Genomic DNA, 25,115 nt, shown 5'->3' with positions numbered 1-25,115 from the left:
GCTCAGTCAGATACTTGTATGCTCAGTCAGATTATATGCAACGCAGGACATGCTAGGTAATATCATCAACCATGTGTAGTTAACTAGTGATTATGATTGATTGTTTTTATTAGATAAGTTTAATGCTAGCTAGCAACTTACCTTGGCTTACTGCATTCGCGTAACAGGCAGTCTCCTTGTGGAGTGCAACGAGAGAGAGAGGCAGGTCGTTATTGCGTTGGTCTAGTTAACTGTAAGGTTGCAAGATTGGGATCCCCCGAGCTGACAAGGTGAAAATCTGTCATGCTGCCCCTGAACAAGGCAGTTAACCCACCGTTCCTAGGCCGTCATTGAAAATCAGAATGTGTTCTTAACGGACTTTCCTAGTTAAATAAAGGTCTAAAAAAATCTATACAAATTTAATCAGCAAATTGGCGCCCAAAAATACAGATTTCAAATTTTCATAACAATCGGAAATCTGTATTTTTGGGCACCGATTTGCTGATTTAAAAAAAAATATATATATTTTTTAGACCTTTATTTAACTAGGAAAGTCAGTTAAGAACACATTCTTATTAATCGGTCGAACTCTGCAAGACACCCCAAGAATATTGCAAAACTGTTTCAGTTTTGCAAATTCCTCCTAACCATTGTGCAGGTCTGATCCGCAACTACTGAAAACATTTGGTTGAGGTTATTGCTGCCAAAGAAGGGTCAACCAGTTATTAAATCCAAGGGTTTGCATACTTTTTCCACCTTGCACTGTTTACACGATGTGTTCAATAAATACATGAAAATGTATAGTTGTTTGTTATTAGTTTAAGCAGTAGTTAAGCAATAGTTTGTCTATTGTTATGACCTAGATGAAGATCAGATAAAATTGTATTACCATTTTATGCAAAAGTCCAGGTAATTCCAAAGGGTTCTCACATACATTTTCTTCCCACTGTATTTTGTAGAGCTGACATGATTTGACATGACTGAGGACCAGTTCTGGATGATATATTCCTATCTGAAAAATCAAACATTTACAACCCACTGAACGCAATCCTGATCTCTGTGCTGCTGACTGACAAGACGTCTAGATTTAATGATTATGCTTCATGTCTCCAATTGAACTTGTGTAGCTCCATGCTGTTTTTTTATAGTTTGTGCAAATGATTATCTTTTATTTGTGGCGGCGTTGATGAGTAATTCACTGTGAATTGGAGAGCGACGTCGTCATTCGCCTCGATCGGCTGTGTTTTTAATTGCCTGTGTCGTTTTGAGCACCATGTTGTAAAAACAAGCCTGGGAAGAAGTCACCAAAGGCATGGTAAATTGAATTCCACATGAGTCAACCCCTGCCTTTCTCTCGCTCTCCCTCTGCAATTTCAAATATGATATCTGGACTGACGTACTGAACCTTTCCCTTCTCCTTATTCTTCCCAGAGCCACGTCTCGGGGGACCTGGACTCAGAGCTTCCACTCGCCATTGTTCTCACCAATGGACATTATCCAGAAAAATACACTTTGTCGGCCATCCAATCAGGAAGCATAATCCAGACTGTTCTTTTGGTCCTCCATGTGCAAGCACAGACTGTTACTTCTGGTTTAGTGAACCTTTTCTGTAAATGGGGAATAGGTGTCCTCTTGGTCGTCTCTCTTACTACTGTACGCTTTCTAACTTCCATGGTAAATCAGATCCACACAGACAATTTCACAAACACTAATGTGAGTACCAGTAAGGGCTATTCTATAGGAACTCTGACTGTTACGATTGTTGAATGTGTCTCTGCCTCAGTCTTCCCTGTTTAATTTTACTCTTCGAATGACTCTATGCCTTTTCTAATTTTAGTTTTGTTTCACATCACGTTGACTGTACTAAAAATAATGGACCTGTTTTTTTTATGAAAATAAAGTAATTGACCTTAGTGGTACATCAGCCTCATTATGTTTGACAGTTCTTTAAAGGGACAATCTGAAGTAACTACATCCATTTTTTTACTTAGAAATTAATAATTAGGTACCCATTGATTCTTGAAGAATATAACTTAGAAATGTCTCATGAGTTCAACTGTCGTAACCCATCAAAACCCACAATATAAGCTTGTATTACTCCAATGTTTGCAAACACAGTCAATGTATACAAACTCTGTATAGCCTCAAAATATGATTACTATCATTTTTATATCATGGATGGTCAGTCCTTGCATCCATAGCTCTATCTATGAAATTGAGTGGTTAGCTTTTTGGCGAAACAGTGGCGGGGAGTACACTTTATTGTTTCGACTGCTGATTGCCACTTTAATGTCTTGATGGTTTTCATAGCTGAGATAGCAGTTTTTATACTGGTCATTCACTTGTATGATGAAGCTATGGAGGTGACCTTTGAGAATATTTGAGTAAGATCTACTGAATCTGTCGTGGAATACCTCCATGGGCTCTCGAGTAGCGCAGAGGCCTAAGGCACTGAATCTGTGCTAGGGGTGTCACTGCAGACCCTGGTTCGATTCCAAGCTGTATCACAACCGGCCGTGATTGGGAGTCCCATAGAGCAGCGCAAAATTGGCCCAGCGTCGTCCTGGTTAGGGTTTGGCCGGGGTAGGCCGTCATTGTAAATAAGAATTTGTTATTTTAACTGACTTGCCTAGTTAAATAAGTCTGGTTTGTGCTCAATTAGGGCACTAAAAGGAAAATGTTTTAAAACCCAAATTAGTTTCTAATAGGACAAGTCCAAATAGTCCCTCCCTGTTTCAATTCACTTCCTTAAACTTGGTTGCCTAATGAACACGACACTGATAAATGACAGTAAACATGAGTGTGGCGGATTGAGCACAGAAATGGCTGACTGAATCAGCTCTCCAATGCCTTCAAGTACACTATCAATCTTTCTCTCTGATGTCCCAACCCTCAGCTAGATGCACACATGAGAAAATTCCTTAAGACTCCTGGGGCGCGTAGACAGCCTGACTCACTTTAATCAACATGTCTAACCACAGCTCTGACCTGGAGACTAGAGATAACATTTACATTTAAGTCATTTAGCAGACGCTCTTATCCAGAGCGACTTACAAATTGGTGCATTCACCTTATGACATCCAGTGGAACAACCACTTTACAATAGTGCATCTAAATATTTTAAGGGGGGGGGGGGGGTGAGAAGCATTACTTTATCCTATCCTAGGTATTCCTTAAAGAGGTGGGGTTTCAGGTGTCTCCGGAAGGTGGTGATTGACTCCGCTGTCCTGGCGTCGTGAGGGAGTTTGTTCCACCATTGGGGAGCCAGAGCAGCGAACAGTTTTGACTGAGCTGAGCGGGAACTGTACTTCCTCAGTGGTAGGGAGGCGAGCAGGCCAGAGGTGGATGAACGCAGTGCCCTTATTTGGGTGTAGGGCCTGATCAGAGCCTGGAGGTACTGAGGTGCCGTTCCCCTCACAGCTCCGTAGGCAAGCACCATGGTCTTGTAGCGGATGCGAGCTTCAACTGGAAGCCAGTGGAGAGAGCGGAGGAGCGGGGTGACGTGAGAGAACTTGGGAAGGTTGAACACTAGACGGGCTGCGGCGTTCTGGATGAGTTGTAGGGGTTTAATGGCACAGGCAGGGAGCCCAGCCAACAGCAAGTTGCAGTAATCCAGACGGGAGATGACAAGTGCCTGGATTAGGACCTGCGCCGCTTCCTGTGTGAGGCAGGGTCATACTCTGCGGATGTTGTAGAGCATGAACCTACAGGAACGGGCCACCGCCTTGATGTTAGTTGAGAACGACAGTTTGTTGTCCAGGATCACGCCAAGGTTCTTAGCGCTCTGGGAGGAGGACACAATGGAGTTGTCAACCGTGATGGCGAGATCATGGAACGGGCAGTCCTTCCCCGGGAGGATTTGCGTTTATATTTTTGTTTAATACAGTAATATGCACAGATTGTATTTTAAATTATGCATACAATAAAGTTCATGCCAAAACTGATTCATAAATCTTAAATTTGATATGAAATTTTAAATATGTAAATACACAAGACAATTTGTATTTATACTTTGATTTTTACTCTTAGGTTTATATTGTTCAAAATATTCAGTAGAAAATAGTAATTCAGAGTGCAGTAGATACTATGTTTACAAATTGCATAGCAATGGTTGTACAGTGCCTTTGGGAAGTATTCAGACCCCTTGACCTTTTCCACATTTTGTTACGTTCCAGCCTTATTCAAAAAAGGATTAAATAAAATTCCTCAGCAATCTACACACTAACCCATCATGACAAAGCGAAAACAGGTTTTTTGAAATTGTTGCACATTTATAAAAATTCAAAACAGATACCTTATTTATTTAAGTATTCAGACCCTTTGCATCCTGTTTCTATTGATCATCCTTGAGATGTTTCTACAACTTGATTGGAGTCCACCTATGGAAAATTCAATTGATTGGACATGATTTGGAAAGGCACGCACCTGTCTATATAAGGTCCACAGTTGACATTGCCTGTCAGAGCAAAAATCAGGCCATGAGGTCGAAGGAATTGTCTGTAGGGCTCCGAGACAGGATTGTGTCGAGAAACAGATCTGGGGAAGGTTACCAAGACTCTTCCTAGATCTGGCCGCCCAGCCAAACTGAGCAATTAGGGGAGAAGAGTCTTTGTCAAGGAGGTGACCAAGAACGCTATGGTCACTCTGACAGAACTCCAGAGTTCCTCTGTGGACATGGGAGAACATTCCAGAAGGACAACCATCTCTGCAGCACTCCACCAATCAGGCCTTTATGGTAGAGTGGCTAGACGGAAGCCCCTTCATGACAGCCCGCTGGGAGTTTTCTAAAAGGCACCTAAAGGACTCTGACCATGAGAAACCATATTCTCTGGTCTGATGAAAGCAAGATTGAACTCTTTGGCCTGAATGTGAAGAGTCACGTCTGGAGGAAACCTGGCGCCATCCCTACAATGACGCATGGTGGTGGCAGCATCAGGCAGTGGGGATGTTTTTCAGTGGCAGGGACTAGGAGATTAGTCAGGCTTGAGGGAAAGATGAACGTACAGTAGCAAAGAACAGAGAGAAATTCCCCAAATACAGTTTGGAACTACCAATACTCTTCCTAGAGCTGGCCGGCCAGCCAAACTGAGCATTCGGGGGAGAAGGGTCCTTGTCAGTGAGGTGACCAACAACCCAATGGTCTGACAGAGCTCTAGATTTGCTCTGTGGAGATGGGAGAACCTTCCAGAAGGACAACCATCTCTGCAGCACTGCACCAATCAATTATGGTGGATTGGCCAGACGCTCTGCAGTAAAAGACACACGACAGCCCGCTTGGAGTTCGATCGAATATCTCTGGAGAAACCTGAAAATAGCTGTGCAGCAACGCTCCCCATCCAACATGACAGAGCTTGAGGGAATCTGCAGAGAAGAATGGGAGAAACTCCCCAAATACAGGTGTGCCAAGCTTGTAACTTCATACCCAAGAAGACTCGATGCTGTAATTGCTGCCGAAGGTGCCTCAACAAAGTAGAGTAACAAAGTAGAGTAACAAGTCTGAATACTTCCAGTTGAAGTCGGAAGTTTACATACACTTAGGTTGGACTCATTAAAACTCGTTTTTCAACCACTCCACAAGTTTCTTGTGAACAAACTATAGTTTTGGCAAGTCTGTTAGGACATCTACTTTGTGCATGGCACAAGCAATTTTTCCAACAAATGTTTACGGACAGATGATTTCACTTCACTGTATCACAATTCCAGTGGGTCAGAAGTTTACATATACTAAGTTGACTGTGCCTTTAAAATAGATTGCATCATGAGAAAGACAATTATGTGGATACATTGAAGCAACATCTCAAGACATCAGTCAGGAAGTTAAAGCTTGGTTGCAAATGGGTCTTCCAAATGGACAATGACCACAAGCATACTTCCAAAGTTGTGGCAAAATGGCTTAAGGTCAATGTATTGACCTCAATCCCATAGAACATTTGTGGGCAGAACTGAAAAAGCATTCCGGTACTTCCGGTTGGAGCGAGTGGTCGCATCTGCACTTCACTCCCGCGGGTAGTATAACTTTTTCATTATATTTCATTATAGCACAACGGTTTGATTTGTCTAATCTTAGCAATTTCTTCTCAGCTAGCTACATAGCCGTCTTTGTATCAAAGATAATTGCGTAATTATCGTATTTCGCCGTCCTAACGTAGTCTTCACTAGCCAGCTAGCTAACATCCACTGATTAGCTGCACTGGAGAAACTATTACACTCAACTGAACGACTTGATTAGTGTAGTGTTAGCTAGCTACATAGCTGTCTTTGCTGTCTTCGTATCATCGTATCCAAGATAATTGTGTTGTTTAGGTTTAGAATGTGTAGTCTTAGAGTGATTATCTTAATTTACCGAGGTTAGCTAGCCAGCTATTTGTCGTCCTTAACGTAGGAGACTCTGCTAGCTAGCCAACGCTAGCCAACGTCTTCTGAATAGAACTCAACAACCCGGTCGCATTCACAGGTAGTATCACATTTTCACTTCATTTCATTACAGTACAACGGTTTGATTTGTTTGATCGTAGCTAGCTACATAGCTAGCTACATAGCCGTCTTTGTATCAAAGATAATTGTGTAGTCTAGAGCGATTTTCTAGGTTCGCTAGCCAGCTATTGTCGTTCTTTTAACGCAACGTAACGTAAACAACACTGCTAGCTAGCCAGCTAGCCCCGAATAGCAACACTGCAGAAACTATTACACTCAACGGAACGACTTGATTAGTGTAGTGTCAACAACGCACCCACTGCCAGCTGGCCTACTTCAGCAGTACTGTATCATTTTAATCATTTTAGTCAATAAGATTCTTGCTACGTAGCTTAACTTTCTGAACATTCGAGACGTGTAGTCCACTTGTCATTCCAATCTCCTTTGCATTAGCGTAGCCTCTTCTGTAGCCTGTCAACTATGTGTCTGTTTATCCCTGTTCTCTCCTCTCTGCACAGACCATACAAACGCTCCACACCGCGTGGCCGCGGCCACCCTACTCTGGTGGTCCCAGCGCGCACGACCCACGTGGAGTTCCAGGTCTCCGGTAGCCTCTGGAACTGCCAATCTGCGGTCAACAAGGCAGAGTTCATCTCAGCCTATGCCTCCCTCCAGTCCCTCGACTTCTTGGCACTGACGGAAACATGGATCACCACAGACAACACTGATACTCCTACTGCTCTCTCTTCGTCCGCCCACGTGTTCTCGCACACCCCGAGAGCTTCTGGTCAGCGGGGTGGTGGCACCGGGATCCTCATCTCTCCCAAGTGGTCATTCTCTCTTTCTCCCCTTACCCATCTGTCTATCGCCTCCTTTGAATTCCATGCTGTCACAGTTACTAGCCCTTTCAAGCTTAACATCCTTATCATTTATCGCCCTCCAGGTTCCCTCGGAGAGTTCATCAATGAGCTTGATGCCTTGATAAGCTCCTTTCGTGAGGACGGCTCACCTCTCACAGTTCTGGGCGACTTTAACCTCCCCACGTCTACCTTTGACTCTTTCCTCTCTGCCTCCTTCTTTCCACTCCTCTCCTCTTTTGACCTCACCCTCTCACCTTCCCCCTACTCACAAGGCAGGCAATACGCTCGACCTCATCTTTACTAGATGCTGTTCTTCCACTAACCTCATTGCAACTCCCCTCCAAGTCTCCGACCACTACCTTGTATCCTTTTCCCTCTCGCTCTCATCCAACACCTCCCACACTGCCCCTACTCGGATGGTATCGCGCCGTCCCAACCTTCGCTCTCTCTCCCCCGCTACTCTCTCCTCTTCCATCCTATCATCTCTTCCCTCCGCTCAAACCTTCTCCCACCTATCTCCTGATTCTGCCTCCTCAACCCTCCTCTCCTCCCTCTCTGCATCCCTTGACTCTCTATGTCCTCTATCCTCCAGGCCGGCTCGGTCCTCCCTCCCGCTCCGTGGCTCGATGACTCATTGCGAGCTCACAGAACAGGGCTCCGGGCAGCCGAGCGGAAATGGAGGAAAACTCGCCTCCCTGCGGACCTGGCATCCTTTCACTCCCTCCTCTCTACATTTTCCTCCTCTGTCTCTGCTGCTAAAGCAACTTTCTACCACGCTAAATTCCAAGCATCTGCCTCTAACCCTAGGAAGCTCTTTGCCACCTTCTCCTCCCTCCTGAATCCTCCTCCCCCTCCCCCCCTCCTCCCTCTCTGCAGATGACTTCGTCAACCATTTTGAAAAGAAGGTCGACGACATCCGATCCTCGTTTGCTAAGTCAAACGACACCGCTGGTTCTGCTCACACTGCCCTACCCTGTGCTCTGACCTCTTTCTCCCCTCTCTCTCCAGATGAAATCTCGCGTCTTGTGACGGCCGGCCGCCCAACAACCTGCCCGCTTGACCCTATCCCCTCCTCTCTTCTCCAGACCATTTCCGGAGACCTTCTCCCTTACCTCACCTCGCTCATCAACTCATCCCTGACCGCTGGCTACGTCCCTTCCGTCTTCAAGAGAGCGAGAGTTGCACCCCTTCTGAAAAAACCTACACTCGATCCCTCCGATGTCAACAATTACAGACCAGTATCCCTTCTTTCTTTTCTCTCCAAAACTCTTGAACGTGCCGTCCTTGGCCAGCTCTCCCGCTATATCTCTCTGAATGACCTTCTTGATCCAAATCAGTCAGGTTTCAAGACTAGTCATTCAACTGAGACTGCTCTCCTCTGTATCACGGAGGCGCTCCGCACTGCTAAAGCTAACTCTCTCTCCTCTGCTCTCATCCTTCTAGATCTATCGGCTGCCTTCGATACTGTGAACCATCAGATCCTCCTCTCCACCCTCTCCGAGTTGGGCATCTCCGGCGCGGCCCACGCTTGGATTGCGTCCTACCTGACAGGTCGCTCCTACCAGGTGGCGTGGCGAGAATCTGTCTCCTCACCACGCGCTCTCACCACTGGTGTCCCCCAGGGCTCTGTTCTTGGCCCTCTCCTATTCTCGCTATACACCAAGTCACTTGGCTCTGTCATAACCTCACATGGTCTCTCTTATCATTGCTATGCAGACGACACACAATTAATCTTCTCCTTTCCCCCTTCTGATGACCAGGTGGCGAATCGCATCTCTGCATGTCTGGCAGACATATCAGTGTGGATCACCACCTCAAGCTGAACCTCGGCAAGACGGAGCTGCTCTTCCTCCCGGGGAAGGACTGCCCATTCCATGATCTCGCCATCACGGTTGACAACTCCATTGTGTCCTCCTCCCAGAGCACCAAGAACCTTGGCGTGATCCTGGACAACACCCTGTCGTTCTCAACCAACATCAAGGCGGTGGCCCGTTCCTGTAGGTTCATGCTCTACAACATCCGCAGAGTACGACCCTGCCTCACACAGGAAGCGGCGCAGGTCCTAATCCAGGCACTTGTCATCTCCCGTCTGGATTACTGCAACTCGCTGTTGGCTGGGCTCCCTGCCTGTGCCATTAAACCCCTTCAACTCATCCAGAACGCCGCAGCCCGTCTGGTGTTCAACCTTCCCAAGTTCTCTCACGTCACCCCGCTCCTCCGTTCTCTCCACTGGCTTCCAGTTGAAGCTCGCATCCGCTACAAGACCATGGTGCTTGCCTACGGAGCTCTGAGGGGACCGGCACCTCAGTACCTCCAGGCTCTGATCAGGCCCTACACCCAAACAAGGGCACTGCGTTCATCCACCTCTGGCCTGCTCGCCTCCCTACCACTGAGGAAGTACAGCTCCCGCTCAGCCCAGTCAAAACTGTTCGCTGCCCTGGCCCCCCAATGGTGGAACAAACTCCCTCACGACGCCAGGACAGCGGAGTCAATCACCACCTTCCGGAGACACCTGAAACCCCACCTCTTTAAGGAATACCTAGGATAGGATAAGTAATCCCTCTCACCCCCCCTTAAGATTTAGATGCACTATTGTAAAGTGACTGTTCCACTGGATGTCATAAGGTGAATGCACCAATTTGTAAGTCGCTCTGGATAAGAGCGTCTGCTAAATGACTTAAATGTAAATGTAAATGCATGTGTGAGCGAGGAAGCCTACACACCTGACTCAGTTACACCAGCTCTGTCAGGAGGACTGGGCCAAAATTCACCCAACTTATTGTGGGAAGCTTGTGGAAGGCTACCCGAAACGTTTGACCCAAGTTAAACAATGTAAAGGCAATGCTACCAAATACTAATTGAGTGTATGTTAACTTCTGACCCACTGGGAATGTGATGAAAGAAACAAAAGCTAAAATAAATCATTCTCTCTACTATTATTCTGACATTTCACATTCTTAAAATACAGTGGTGATCCTGACTGATCTAGGACAGGGAATTTCTACTCAGATTAAATGTCAGGAATTGTGAAAACCTGAGTTTAAATGCATTTGGCTAAGGTGTGTGTAAACTTCCAATTTCAACTGTATGTAATTGTGATATTTCAGTTCTCATTTTTAAAATAAATTAGCAAATTTCTACAAACACGTTTTTGCTTTGTCATTATGGGGTATTGTGTGTAAATTGATTTACGCGGAAAAACTGTGTAGTACATTTTAGAATAACGCTGTAACGGAACAAAATGTGGAAAAGGTCAAGGGGTCTGAATACCTTCCGAAGGCACTGTATATGTTTAGTTGAGAGCAGTAAAATCTGTACTACCGGTCAGTGATCACGGCTATTCAATATGTCACTCTGTCTATTGGATGTTGGCTAGGCTCAGAGCCAGAGTTATGGTTGGGCCTCAGGAGGCCTGGCCCAACCTACCGTACCTCCCTTGCCAATCCAAATAAAATATTTGAATATTGTTTTGACCAAGATGCACAGCGACAGAAAGACTCATCAATCTTAGATAAAGTATTAGAGTGAGAAACTCAGTGCCCTTCTGGCAGTTTACATCTGCTACATATAGTGAGGCAGAGAGGTGCTGTTTCGCTCTCTCGGATGCTTTCTCCAGTGAGATTTGTTTCAGCCACTTGTGAATTGAAGGAAAGTTGGCAGGTGCACAGTGCGCTGTTCGGATGCTAGAATTATTTTGGACGAACGTGCAAAGGTAACCTACTATTTGAAGTGATTTTTTTTGACAGTGAGGTGAAAACATCTTGACTGGTTGTGTTCATGCCACTTTAAAAGGTAAAACATTTTTACAGTTAAATTACATACCTTTACTCTCAAACCCATTTAAATGTAGGAGCCTGTGGGGAAAAAAACGTGCCCTTCTATGGAAATCATATGCCCGTCCAACTGATTTGTTCTGGCCGGCCCTGGATTAAGTAAAGGAATTGTTTGGGATTTCGGCAATGAGGCCCGCTATCTACTTACCCAGAGTCCAATGAACTCGAGGATACCATTTTCTTTTGTCACTGCGTGTAGTTTGAAGGAACTTGCTTTCTAGCGATTGTGCAATTGCTAACGAGTGATTGTTTACTGACTGGAATTCTATGGGAACAGTGGACTTCCAGTCATTGCGTTAACACCAGTTAGTATTGGCTTGCAAAACTACCTCTAACTTCCTTCATACTGGACACCGATACGTAAAAATGGTATGGGAAGTAGATGAAAGGCCTCATTGACAAAATCCCAAACTATCCCTTTAACCAACAGTATGAAACATATGGCCCCAATAACAGGGCCAACTTCCCCCTACAGGTAAAGTATGAGCCTTTGGAAAGATTAATGGATAGAATGCATGAAACATCCTGAGATGATGTAAGATTGACATTTTCAGGGTGTAAAAGTATGTATGTGTGTTAGGATTAATCATCTGAAACACTTTGCAACGATGGAACCTCACACAGGGACTAAGAGCCACACACAGGGACTAAGTGCATGAAAGGAGTGGCCTGTTGTGGCCGCGGCCAAATATACAGTACGAGGTCTCATCCCCGAGGATTCATTTGCTCTCCAAGTGTAAAACTCAAACCACCTGCACGCTTTGGAGGAGAAAGGTAGATCGTACATCAAAGCAGCACTAACAAGAACTGAGCGTACAGTAATTCTTTCCTCATGGCCAGCGCCATATGAGATCAAATAAAGAGGACAGAGCTGGTCTGCCTTGTCCAGATGATGCCCAGGACAGCTGGGCTGAGGAGATCTGGACACCGGGGAAGTGTCTTGTGGGCTTAATCAGGAACACAACATGTGTTGGACTTTGTTCTGAGAGGGCTGTGACCGCTAGTCAATGTGCACTTTTGGCGCTTTCTGTGTTCTATGGATGTCATCTTGACTGCAACGGTGTAGGCCACACATTGGAATGACGTGTTGTTGAGAGCAATTGTTTCTTTGCCTGCCGTTCCTCAATTTATTTGGTGAAGAATTCTAGAAGACATCAAACAAAAGCAGGTTGAACTCTAAACGTTAGTTGATGTATTGTAGTGGCTTGGACTGATTCTGAGCAGGGCTTTGCCGAGATAAATATATCTATCCTCTAATGACGATGTCTCTCACGTTACTACAAAGTAAGATGAATGCCTTGCGCAATCGTTCAACACCAACTATCCTAAAGTTCTTGCGGTTCACATCAACAGGAAGCTGCGGTTTTGGTCTTCAAAGGCGACCAAATAAACTGAGAAAGTAACAAACGTTGAACTATTAAGTTGAACCTTTTATTAGTTAAAGGTAAAAAAATAAAAATAAGACAATGCCACTAATCACCCAGTCTCGGCCAACCTCATGTTCGCTTCGCTGAGAATTCGCATCACTCCCCGACTACGAAACCCCAGAGAAAATGTAATGATAAAATGTCTGTCATTTTGGTTAGGGCAAAAGCTGGGCCTGTAACCGCGGTGGTGAGGTGGTCCCACCCTAGGGTGTGGCAGGCAGCAGAGATGACCTCTGGTTTGAAGGGTATAATAGAATCTATGCTCTGACACTGTCATTAGGCACTATATTTACATGAAACACGAAACCACACGGTGGGCTGGCTGGTCACCGTTCAGTGTATCCCTCCTCTGCAAGGGGGAAAGGATCCACTGTGGTCCCTTTTCAACTATAACTTGTGTTTATTGCGGGGGAAAAATCAAGCTTTTCATGTACAGTGTTATATGACTGCTGTGTCATTGAAAATAAAAAATATTGCTTATGACAAAATTCTGCGAAATGTTTACTGTCACATATTTCCTCTCTGCCTTCACCACCCCTATTCAAAGTCAAAGGACCACTGTAATATTTTATAATATGCTGAGTGTTTCAAATGCATATAGTAGAAATGTTGAATTGACTGAGAAAGTCAATAAAATAGTGCATTTATTTGCATGTTGCAACAGATTCTAATGAAAAAGCACTGAAGACATGCTCATGGTCAGTCGTGAGGTCAGTCTTGCATTACCACTTTAATTGAATTTGGTGAACTCATCCTCAAGAAACATGTTAAAATCTTTGCACTTGATATAACAAAATGGCATTATAGTCCCTCCTGTGTATTATTTATAATTAACTAGAAGCCAATTTGTCACAATATCTGTCCACAATTTGTCCAATATTCAAAGTGTTCTCAAGATACGATGTGATGATCACATCATGTACCATTGGCATCTTTGTGACGTTGATTAATTCCCTATTTCTCTGCCTTAGTAAGATGCCTCTGTGACTGTGGGCAGGTAGCCCAGCATTAAGAGTGTTAGGCCAGTAACCGAAAGGTCAATGGTTCGAATCCCTGAGCAAGCAAGGTGGAGAAATCTGCCGTTCTGCCATTGAGCAAGGCACTTAACCCCCAACAACAATTGCTCCCCGGGCACTGATGATTTCTATTAAGGCAGCCCCTCCGCACCTCTCTGAATCAGAGGGGTTTGGTTAAATGTGGAAGACATATTTCATTTAAATGCATTCAATAGTGACTAGATGTTCCCTTTCCCCATCCCTGTTGGTGCATTCAGACAGACTACAGCTGAACTTTAAGGAAACTCAGATTCCAGTCATTTCTTGTTCTGATTGGTCAAAGCTCTCAGACGTTCAACACAGACGTTCTTCAGCTTCCGCATTCCCATCCATCCCATGATTCGTTCAATCTTTCCAATGTAATAACGGAAAACGTTTTTTTTTCTCCCCCTTTTAAAAAAGAATTGTTTTATTGTTTCCTTGGGATCAAGCAAAGAATGTGGTGGACATCGATATCCTATTCAATCACTAATATATAATAGTAAAGAATTGGAACGCTAAGATATTTTCTTGAGGTCAACCATTTAAACTCCAGCGTTAAATCCACATGCCAGTCTCCAATGTACATGGAGGCATTACATCCCCTAAGGAGATACAAATAGGCTTATGATGTTGATCCAAGACTGAAACCTCTTGGAGTTGAAGGTATTGCAAATACTTTTCAACTCAGTGAAATGAGCATTGACAGGAGAAAACCCACTAACCAGCTGTTCATCTGTTCCCCTCCAGACACAGACATAGACACACACACACACACTCATTCTACGTTTGTTGACTGGAGTCACAGAGGACTTATTGTGTGTCCTTATCCTGATTATTAAAACTTCCATTACTTCATCAAACATTTACCTGAAATCGGACACACACACACCTACACTTTGTGCTCTCAGCCCATTAGGACACTGCTGGCAGAGCAGAGCAACAGAAGAGGTTCAGTGGGCACACAGGTCTCCTAGCAGCATCAAACCCCTACTGAATACACACACTCTCATAATACATACATTATACACGTAATGGTCCGTCTCTGTCTTTCTATCTCGGTCTTTCTCTCTTTACTGTGTTTTAGTGGTGTAAAGTACTTGAGTAAAAATACTTAAGTTGTTTTTTGAGGGGTATCTGTACTTTAATTTACTGATTTATATTTTTGACAACTTTTACTTTTACTTCGCTACATTCCTAAAGAAAATGATGTACATTTTACTCCATACATTTTCCTTGACCCAAAAGTACTCGGGAAAATTGTGCAATTCACGCACTTATCAAGTGAACATCCCTGGTCATCCCTACTGCCTTTGATCTAGTGGACTCAATTAACACACTTGCTTTGTTTATACATGACTGAGTGTTGGAGTGGGCCCAAGGCTATCTGTTAATAAAAACATATTTTTTAAATTGTGTTGTCTGGTTTGCTTAATATATGGAATTTGAAATAATTGATACTTTTACTTTTGATACTTAAGTATATTTTAGCAATTACATTTACTTGTGATACTTAAGTATATTTAAATTTACTCAAGCAGTATTTTATTCGGTGGCTTTCACTTTTACTTTAGTAATTTTCTAGTAAGGTATCTTTACTTTTACTCATGTACAGTGGCAGGAAAAAGTATGTGAACCCTTTGGAATTACCTGGATAAATGCATAAATTGGTCATCAATTCTGATCTGATCTTCTGAGTCACAACAATAGACAAACAAAGTGTGATTAAACTAATAACATATCAATTATTGTGTTTTTCTTGTCTATATTGAATACATCATTTAAACATTCACAGTCTAGGTTGGGAAAAGTATGTGAACCCCTAGGCTAATAACTTCTCCAGAAGCTAATTGGAGTCAGGAGTCCGCTAACCTGGAGTCTAATCAATGAGACGCGATTGGAGATGTTGGTTACAGCTGCTTACCCTATAAAAAACTCTCACAAAATGTGAGTTTGCGATTCACAAGAAGCATTGCCCGATATGAAACATGCCTTGAACAAAAGAGATCTCAGAAGACCTAAGATGAATAGTTGTTGACTTGCATAAAGCTGGAAAGGGTTACAAAACTGTCTCTAAAAGCCTTGACATTCATCAGTCCAGGGTAAGACAAATTGTCTATAAATGGAGAAAGTTCAGCACTGTTGCTACTCTCCCTAGGAGTAGCCATCCTGCAAAGATGACTGCAAGAGCACCGTGCAGAATGCTCAATGGGGTTAAGAAGAATCCTAGAGTGTCAGCTAAAGACTTACAGAAATCTCTGGAACATGTTAACGTCTGTTGACAAGTCTACAATACGTAAAACACTAAACAAGAATGGTGTTCATGGGAGGACACCACAGAAGAAGTCCAAAAAAAAACATTGCTGCACATCTGAAGTTTTTTTAAAGTGCACCTGGATGTTCCCCAGCGCTACTGGCAAAATATTCTGTGGACAGATGAAACTACAGTTGAGTTGTTTGGAAGGAACACACAACACTACGTGTGGAGAAAAAAAGGCACAACACACTAACAACAAAACCTCATCCCAACTGTAAAGTATGGTGGAGGGAGCATCATGGTTTGGGGCTGCTTTGCTGCCTCAGGGCCTGGTCAGCTTGCTATCATCTACTGAAAAATGAATTCCCAAGTTTATCAAGACATTTTGCAGGAGAATGTTAGTCTTTTAGTCTGCCAATTGAAGCTCAACAGAAGTTGGGTAATGGAACAAGGTAATGACCCAAAACACAAGTAAATCAACAACAGAATGGCTTCAACGGAATACAATGCACCCTCTGGAGTGGCCCAGTCAGAATCCTGACCTCAACCCGATTGAGATGCTGTGGCATGAGCTCAAGAGAGCAGTTCACACAAGACATTCCAAGAATATTGCTGAACTGAAACAGTTTTGTAAAGAGGAATGATCCAAAATTCCTCCTGACCATCGTGCAGGTCTGATCCGCAACTACAAAAAACATTTGGTTGAGGTTATTGCTGCCAAAGGAGGGTCAACCAGTTATTAAATCCAAGGGTTCACAAACATTTTCACCCCCTGGACTGTGAATGTTTACACGGTGTGTTCAATAAATACATGAAAACGTATAATTGTTTGTGAGTTTAAGCAGACTGTGTTTGTCTATTGTTGTGACCTAGATGAAGATCATATTAAATGTTATGACAAATCTGTCTCCTCACCACACACTCTCACCACTGGTGTCCCCCAGGGCTCTGTTCTAGGCCCTCTCCTATTCTCGCTATACACCAAGTCACTTGGCTCTGTCATAACCTCACATGGTCTCTCCTATCATTGCTATGCAGACGACACACAATTAATCTTCTCCTTTCCCCCTTCTGATGACCAGGTGGCGAATCGCATCTCTGCATGTCTGGCAGACATATCAGTGTGGATGATGGATCACCACCTCAAGCTGAACCTCGGCAAGACGGAGCTGCACTTCCTCCCGGGGAAGGACTGCCCGTTCCATGATCTCGCCATCACGGTTGACAACTCCATTGTGTCCTCCTCCCAAAGCGCTAAGAAGAACCTTGGCGTGATCCTGGACAACACCCTGTCGTTCTCAACCAACATCAAGGCGGTGGCCCGTTCCTGTAGGTTCATGCTCTACAACATCCGCAGAGTACGACCCTGCCTCACACAGGAAGCGGCGCAGGTCCTAATCCAGGCACTTGTCATCTCCCGTCTGGATTACTGCAACTCGCTGTTGGCTGGGCTCCCTGCCTGTGCCATTAAACCCCTTCAACTCATCCAGAACGCCGCAGCCCGTCTGGTGTTCAACCTTCCCAAGTTCTCTCACGTTACCCCGCTCCTCCGTTCTCTCCACTGGCTTCCAGTTGAAGCTCGCATCCGCTACAAGACCATGGTGCTTGCCTACGAAGCTGTGAGGGGAACGGCACCTCAGTACCTACAGGCTCTGATCAGGCCCTACACCCAAACAAGGGCACTGCGTTCATCCACCTCTGGCCTGCTCGCCTCCCTACCACTGAGGAAGTACAGCTCCCGCTCAGCCCAGTCAAAACTGTTCACTGCTCTGGCCCCCCAATGGTGGAACAAACTCCCTCACGACGCCAGGACAGCGGAGTCAATCACCACCTTCCGGAGACACCTGAAACCCCACCTCTTTAAGGAATACCTAGGATAGGATAAGTATTCCCTCTCACCCCCCCCCCTTTAAGATTTAGATGCACTATTGTAATGTGACTGTTCCACTGGATGTCATAAGGTGAATGCACCAATTTGTAAGTCGCTCTGGATAAGAGCGTCTGCTAAATGACTTAAATGTAATGTAAATGTAAACAAATTTATGCAGAAATCCAGGTATTTCCAAAGGGTTCGCATACTTTTTCTTGCCACTATGTGACAATCGGGTACTTTTTCCACCACTGCTGTGTTCTTCCTTTCTTGAGCTATAGTCCGTTTGTGTGTCGTCCTGTGATGCCGGCTGACGGGCCTAATGAATGGTTGCTAGGGGGACTCAAAAACACTGTCAGCGGAGTTCATTTGGCTTGGCTGACCGTTTGACTGGGTGATTGTTTTTCTAACGATGACGTGCTCTTTGAGACCGAGGGCAGGTCAGTCTCATGACGTAAGTGGCACTAATTTGTGTGTCAATTAAGTATTTCCAACTCTAATTGAGGCACCCATGCATGTCATGCTCCACACTTGCCCACTTAACCCTTGTGTGGTGTTCATGTTTTTGTTATTCACCCAATGTTCGCCGATCTGATGGACCCACAACATTATAGATTTTTTTTAAACAATACAGCCATAACAATTTTCTTTAAAATACCTCTGCTAGATCACATTTATCAATAAAAGTGCTATTAATTTTATTTAAATAACATTTGATTTTTCAAGACGTGTGGAATTAATCACGTTTACCTTGAACAAATATCAATGAAACAAGGTTTTCATCATTGTTGATGTTTATTGCTTTGAACCGAACAAATTGGATAGACAAATTTTGCATACAGTATTTTATGGAAATGATACGAGCCGCATTGAACACAAATTAAGGCCGGTCTACACACAACATGAGGGACAGTGTTTTACTGTGTGAGTGTTGCAAACATATTTCTTGCACTTGATGCATGTGTATTGTGTCTTCCTGTCTTTCTTCGGTCCACACACATCGTATCACCTCTTCTTGTTGCTACCGGCTGCCATCTAGAATGATGAAAACACTTAGTTCAGAAATTTTACTCACTCACATATATAGTTACAGCTGTGCGTTACAGCAATGGTCTTTGCAGTATCATTTTTTAGCAAACATTGAAAATGGGTCAGACAGACCCGAACACCACACAAAGGGTTAAGCCCAATGGCAAACAACAAAATGTGAGGTTTCCACCAGTGGCTCTGAGGTAGTGAGGAGAGAGAGTTTGTGACATCTTTCTACACCACGGACAAGCTTTCAAATGTTTCGCTTTGCCTGGAGCTAGCATTGTGTATGACAGCTGACACAATAGAAATGCCTACCATCTGTGCAGGACTGAAAAGGCAACATAGCATTTGAAAAGGTTTAGCCAGAAGCATAAGCACTGGTTTGACCGTGTATACAGCAACTCATTGCATTTAGTGAGTAAACAACATTTTCAAGAAGTTTTGGGAAACTGGTCATAATAAAGTCCGACTGAGCAGCATTACTCTCTATGGCCTATGATAATAAATACACCTCACACCATAGACCTAGGACTAGGAGTGAGGCATTACAGTGTACATTTCTATGACATCCCTGTGTAGTGTGTGGAGTGTGGTCATAGCTGGTGTGTGTATTGTGTGTGGAGTTTGTGTTCAGACTAGCGGTGTTTACTTACTTACTTATGAATCCATCTCATTCCTGGAGGGACATAAGGCCTGTACTAAAGTTGTCTATTGTTGCCTGTCTTGGGATGCATTCTTTGCCTCAGGCTATGACAAGTGGATCTTCTTCAGTTCTGATTCTACACCTGCGCCAGGTCCTTGTTGACCAACCCATCTCCACTTCCGCTCCTTAATGGTGCTCGAGGCAGGCTTCTTCCACAGGTCTATATTAGAGATCCACTCAGGCCACCATATGTGCAAGATTTGTCTGAGGCAGGAGTTGACTAAGACCTGCAGCTTGTGTTTTAGGTTCTTGATCGGAGTGGTATGTTTAGTGTACAGTCAATGTCGATCCCTCTCCAGCTGTCCAGAGTGTATACAGTGTATGTTCAGAGCAAACCTTGCTAAGTGTGTGTAGTGTGTGTATTGTGTAGCCAGAGCATCAGTGTCCAGCATATGGACAGCGTTGATGCATTCCAGCAGTCTGAGTCAGAGGTTTTAAGGGTGGCCAAGGGGAGGTTAGAGGTCAAGTGAAGCAGTCGGATGTTGTGAGATGTTGATGATGAAATGGAGGAGGAGGACTATCTCATCTCCTTCCAAGCTTTGATCTCACTGGGTTTGTTTTAATTTGAACCCAAAGTCATCTGAGTATGATTTATATGCACAGATGTAAATTGAACAAAAATATAAACGCAACATGTGAAGCGTTGGTTCCATGTTTCATGACCTGAAATTAAAAGATCTCAGAAACATACCATATACCCAATCAGCGTATTTCTCTCAAATGTTGGTGCACAAATGTGTTTACATCCTTGTTAGTGAGCTTTCCTCCTTTGCCAAGATAATCCATCCACCTGACAGGTGTGGCTTATCAAGAAGCTGATTAAACAGCATGAACAATATACAGATGTACCTTGTGCTTGTGACAATAGAAGGCCTCTCTAAAATGTGCCAAAGCCTATCGTGCATTGTCTTGGCTGTGTCATGTTGAAAGGTGAACCTTCACCCCTGTCTGAGGTCCTGAGCACTCTGGGGCAGGTTTTCATCAAGGATCTCTCTGTACTTTGCTCTGTTCATCTTTGCCTCGGTCCTGAATTTTCTCCCAGTCCTTGCCCCTGAAAATAAACACAGCATGATTCTGCCACCGCCATGCTTCATAGTAGGGATGGTGCCAGGTTTCCTCAATGCGTGACGCAAAGAGTTGGTTTCATCAGACCAGAGAGTCCTTTAGTGGGCTGTCATTTGTATTTTACTGAGGAGTGGCTTCCGTCAGGCCACTATACCAAAAAGGCCTGTTTGGTGAAGTGCTGCAGAGATGGTTGTCCTTCTGGAAGGTTCTCCCATCTCCACAGAGCAAATCTGGAGCTCTGTCAGAGTGACCATCGGGTTGTTGGTCACCTCCCTGACCAAGGCCCTTCTCCCCCGGATTGCTCAGTTTTGCCGGGTGACCAGCTCTAGGAAGAGTCTTGGTGGTTCCAAACTTCTTCCATTTAAGAATGATAGAGGCCACTGTTTTCTTGGGGACCTTCAATGCCGCAGAATTTCTTTGGTACCCTTCCCCAGATCTGTACCTCGACACAATCCTGTCTCTGAGCTCTACGGACAATTCCTTCGACCTCATGGCTTGGTTTTTGCTCTGACATGCACCTTCAACTGTGGGACCTTATATAGACAGGAGTGTGCCTTTCCAAATCATGTCCAATCAATTGAACTTTCCACAGGTGGACTCCAATCAAGTTTTGGAAACATCCCAAGGAGGATCAATCAAAGCAGGATGCACCTGAGCTCAATTTCGAGTCTCTTAGCAAAGGGTCTGAATATTTATGTTAATAAGCTATTTCTGTTTTTTATTTGTAATAAATGTGCAAAAATTCTAAAAAACTGTATTCACTTTGTCATGATGGGGTATTGTGTTCAAGGCTTTGAATACTTTCTCGAAGGCACTGTACTTTGTATTCCATTTAACACTATACCAAATCACCCTACATATGCATTCTACTGCATTCAAAAAAGTATTTCTCTGTTCTCATTCTGCTTCTACTCTTGTGTCTCATATTTCCACTGCTTGCAGAACATTGCCAGTCTAGGTCTTGTGGCATGAGGCTTGTATTCTCCTATCACTCGCTTATGTACTTTCACTTTTCAAACACCCTTGTAGAGACAGACCCCTTGATCTACTCCCGATCCACAGTTCTGTCAGATGTAACTTACTGGTCATGGTGCTGAAGGATCCAAAGGAATGTGATTTCTGCTTGGAAAACATAGAGGGATGAGTTATCAGAGTTCAGCGAAGGGGAGAAATGTATGTACATGATAAACATTCCACTTTCCTGGTGACTGAAACACAGACACTCGAATCAGAAGACGGGCAGACACAGAGTTACCAAATACAGCTGGGAATGATGGGAACTGATTGACCCAAGAGCAGACTGGAGATTTGTGATGGACAGAAGAATGACATTATTACCCCCTGCTAATATCCACACAGGGAACTTCTTTCAGAAACACTTTAGAGGATTATGTCAACTCTGCGAAGGCAAAGATAGTGAGTAAATATGACATATTTTCAGGGAGACAAATACAGCTGTTGTTTGGTTGATAAGACATATACATGTTTGTTGCCCTACGTAAGGGATCATCCAAGATTTGACAAAGTCATCAAATCAAGGTCAGGGAGAGGTCTGTCAGTAGACTGTGTGGAAATCAGTTAAAGTAATCAATGCCAGCTGGACAACCCTCAAAATACAGATCCATCTGTATGACAGTATAACATTATAACGCACTGAATGGTCATAATACTATCAACATGTTTTCTTTGACAAAGATTCTCACAGTATTGACGGGTTTATACAGAGATCTAGATTCAACGCATTGCAAAGATCTTTCACATACAAATGGAAATGAAGACACAATGCATGTGTGCATGGGACTACGCTCTTACTAAAGAACTCAGTGGCAGTATGAGACAGGAATGCAACACACTAGTACAGTATGTGTAGAACATTACGTCAGGGACATTGTCCTTCGAATAATGTCACACATGTCAACGAGATGGCCAACCCAGGTGGTGGCAGTGCTGGCAACACTAGCTGCAGTAACCCATGGGGAGGAGGTCACGCTCGGACTATCAGAACCCTTTGTCCCTACAAGCACAAAATAATCAAAAGTTCTGACTGCACAGAGATGAGTGGTAAAATGTTCACAACAGATGACCAGCGTGTGTGGTGCATCTGAGCTCCATCAGCTAGGACTTGACATTGGTTAATGAAATCTTCCCATTCTTGCTCAATTTTGTATGCCTTCTCAAACAGCTTCAAATGTATATGCCACAGGAGGTTGGTGGCACCTAAATTGGGTAGGACGGGCTCGTGGTAATGGCTGGAGCAGAATAAGTGGGATGGCATCAAATACTTCAAACACATTGTTTCCATGTGTTTAATGTCATTCCATTTGCTCCAATCCAGCCATTATTATAAGCCGTCCTCCCCACAGCAGTCTCCACTGGTATATGAATTTGTTCATCAAGTCTTCTCTTGAGTTGGGCTCGAGGATGGAACAACTGTTGAACATCTGAGCTTGTGGTTGTTTGTGGAGGAAGGGTGTGTGTGTGTGTGTGTGTGTGTGTGTGTGTGTGTGTGTGTGTGTGTGTGTGTGTGTGTGTGTGTGTGTGTGTGTGTGTGTGTGTGTGTGTGTGTGTGTGTGTGCGTGCGTGCGTGCGTGCGTGCGTGCGTGCGTGCGTGCGTGCGTGCGTGCGTGCGTGCAAACGTGCGTGCGTATGTGTGTGTGTATCCCACATCTGTTGCTATGGAGTAATGATGTTAGGGACAAAGGATGAATCCCAATGAATCCCAATAATAAAGGATGAATCCCAATAACTGTTTGCCAAAAATATTTTTTTTGTCATGCGAATCCTGGTTACAGATAACAATCCTTCGTATGAACTGCTTACATTGTTATGCATATGATTTGATAATTGTGGAACTAAATTAAGATATGCAAGATTTTCTTAGGCATATATATATATTTTTAATTAATTGTTACCATACATTTGAAGTGAAGGCATTGGAAATGCTTTTGGCAGTTTATCTGTTTCTGTTCTTTGAGTGGCGCTGTGTGCTCTTTTAAAAGAGGACCTAGGAGGGACAGGGATGGTCTGCCAGTCACTGAGACGACAGTCTATAACTTGGGATGGGGGGAGGTTTTAGCGGGTGGAATAGTGGAACGCAATTGGAGGTTTAGTCAGTAACTGTGCAAATGCCATGGTACAGCTATATGGACACTCAATCATTATGGTACTTTTTCTTTTTACAACATCTCACTTTCGGTCATTTCAATATGAAATCATCTCCAAAATATTGCTTTTTTTAAAATAAGCCATTGAAAGTTTATTGCCATTTCAGTTTAATCCACCAGAAAATACAAAGAAATATTACAGCAAACATTATGGTTCAACTCAACTATACTAATTGAAAAAAATATATAAAAATAAAACAAACAAAAAATTGTATAATCTTTGTAAATTATATCATAAATAAGGACTGGTGGGGTTATGTCACACATGCAGCTAAGAAACATTTATTGAAAAGTCTGCTCTACTGAACACTGCAACCAACTAATTGCAGCATTACCACAAAAATGGAGGAGGCAAGTGGAATGGGGAGAAAGAAAGGAACTTGTCTGTCGGCCCTGCATTGGGGTCTAGGGTGTCAGGTAGGGTGGAGGTGATATGATCCTTGAGAGATTAGTCGAGGATCATATCACCTCCACCCTACCTGACACCCTAGACCCACTCCAATTTGCTTACTGCCCCAAAAGGTCCACAGAAGACGCAATCACACTGCTCTAACCCATCTGGACAAGAGGAATACCTATGTAAGAATGCTGTTCATCGATTACAGCTCAGCATTGTCGTGACGTTGTATTAGTTAATGTGACGACTGCTGCTCATTGAATGATTAAGGGTTTATAATGAATCAGGCAATTATTAACTCATTAACCTGGGGCACCATGGGAAATTTTGTTTTATTGAGTTTCTATTTCCCAAATTAACTCAAAGAATATCAGAATATCAATTTTACAACAGTCGCTAATGAATCAATTTCCTCTACAGTCTCATTCTGAATCTGGGAATCTGCTCATAATCTGGGAATCTGCACAATAATTTTAGTTAATTATTTATTTACTAGAAAGCTAAAATTATAATAAAACATACACATACACAAAAACATAGTCTAGGCTATTGATTAGAACTTAGTATAACGGGCCAACACCCTATGACGCGTGTTACCCAAAATGGGGATTTCAAAGAGAGAGAAACAGAGAAAGTACACGAGAGAAATATACATTTGGGTGCATCTTGCCATCTACTGCATCATCGCTCATCCATATATTTATATGTACATATTCTTAGTCATTCCTTTACACTTGTGTGCATAAGGCAGTTGTTGTGAAATGATTATATTTTATGTTTGATATTACTGCACGGTCGGAACTAGAAGCACAAGCATTTCGCTACACTCACATTAACATCTGCTAACCATGTGTATGTGACCAATAAAATTGGATTTGATTTGATTAAAGACCAAAATTGGTTAAAGAAAATGGTGATGAATGGAAAAACTATACCAAAAATTTACAGCTGTGCCATATAGATTGCAAAATAGTTTGGAAGTGATTTTTAATGTATCGATTCCATGGCACATGGTTATGAACTGATACACAAAATGACGCTGAATTATAAAACTTGGTACTGTCCATACAGTATTTATTA

At 43.5% G+C, this 25,115-nt stretch overlaps 1 protein-coding gene across 1 annotated transcript in view; it reads left to right on the top strand.

Moving 5' to 3' along the window:
* The window catches only part of LOC123997519 (2-oxoisovalerate dehydrogenase subunit beta, mitochondrial-like), a 78,244-nt gene extending 76,346 nt beyond the window's left edge, over positions 1–1,898 (top strand). Inside the window, exon 11 of the mRNA XM_046301851.1 lies at positions 1,411–1,898. The gene's annotated coding sequence lies outside the window, so the exon portion shown is untranslated. The remainder of the gene's footprint in view (positions 1–1,410) is intronic.
* The last annotated feature ends 23,217 nt before the right edge of the window (positions 1,899–25,115 follow it).

Source organism: Oncorhynchus gorbuscha, linkage group LG15 (genome assembly GCF_021184085.1).
Source record: "Oncorhynchus gorbuscha isolate QuinsamMale2020 ecotype Even-year linkage group LG15, OgorEven_v1.0, whole genome shotgun sequence".
Lineage (NCBI taxonomy): Eukaryota > Metazoa > Chordata > Actinopteri > Salmoniformes > Salmonidae > Oncorhynchus > Oncorhynchus gorbuscha.
This window is presented reverse-complemented; position numbering and strand designations above follow the sequence as displayed.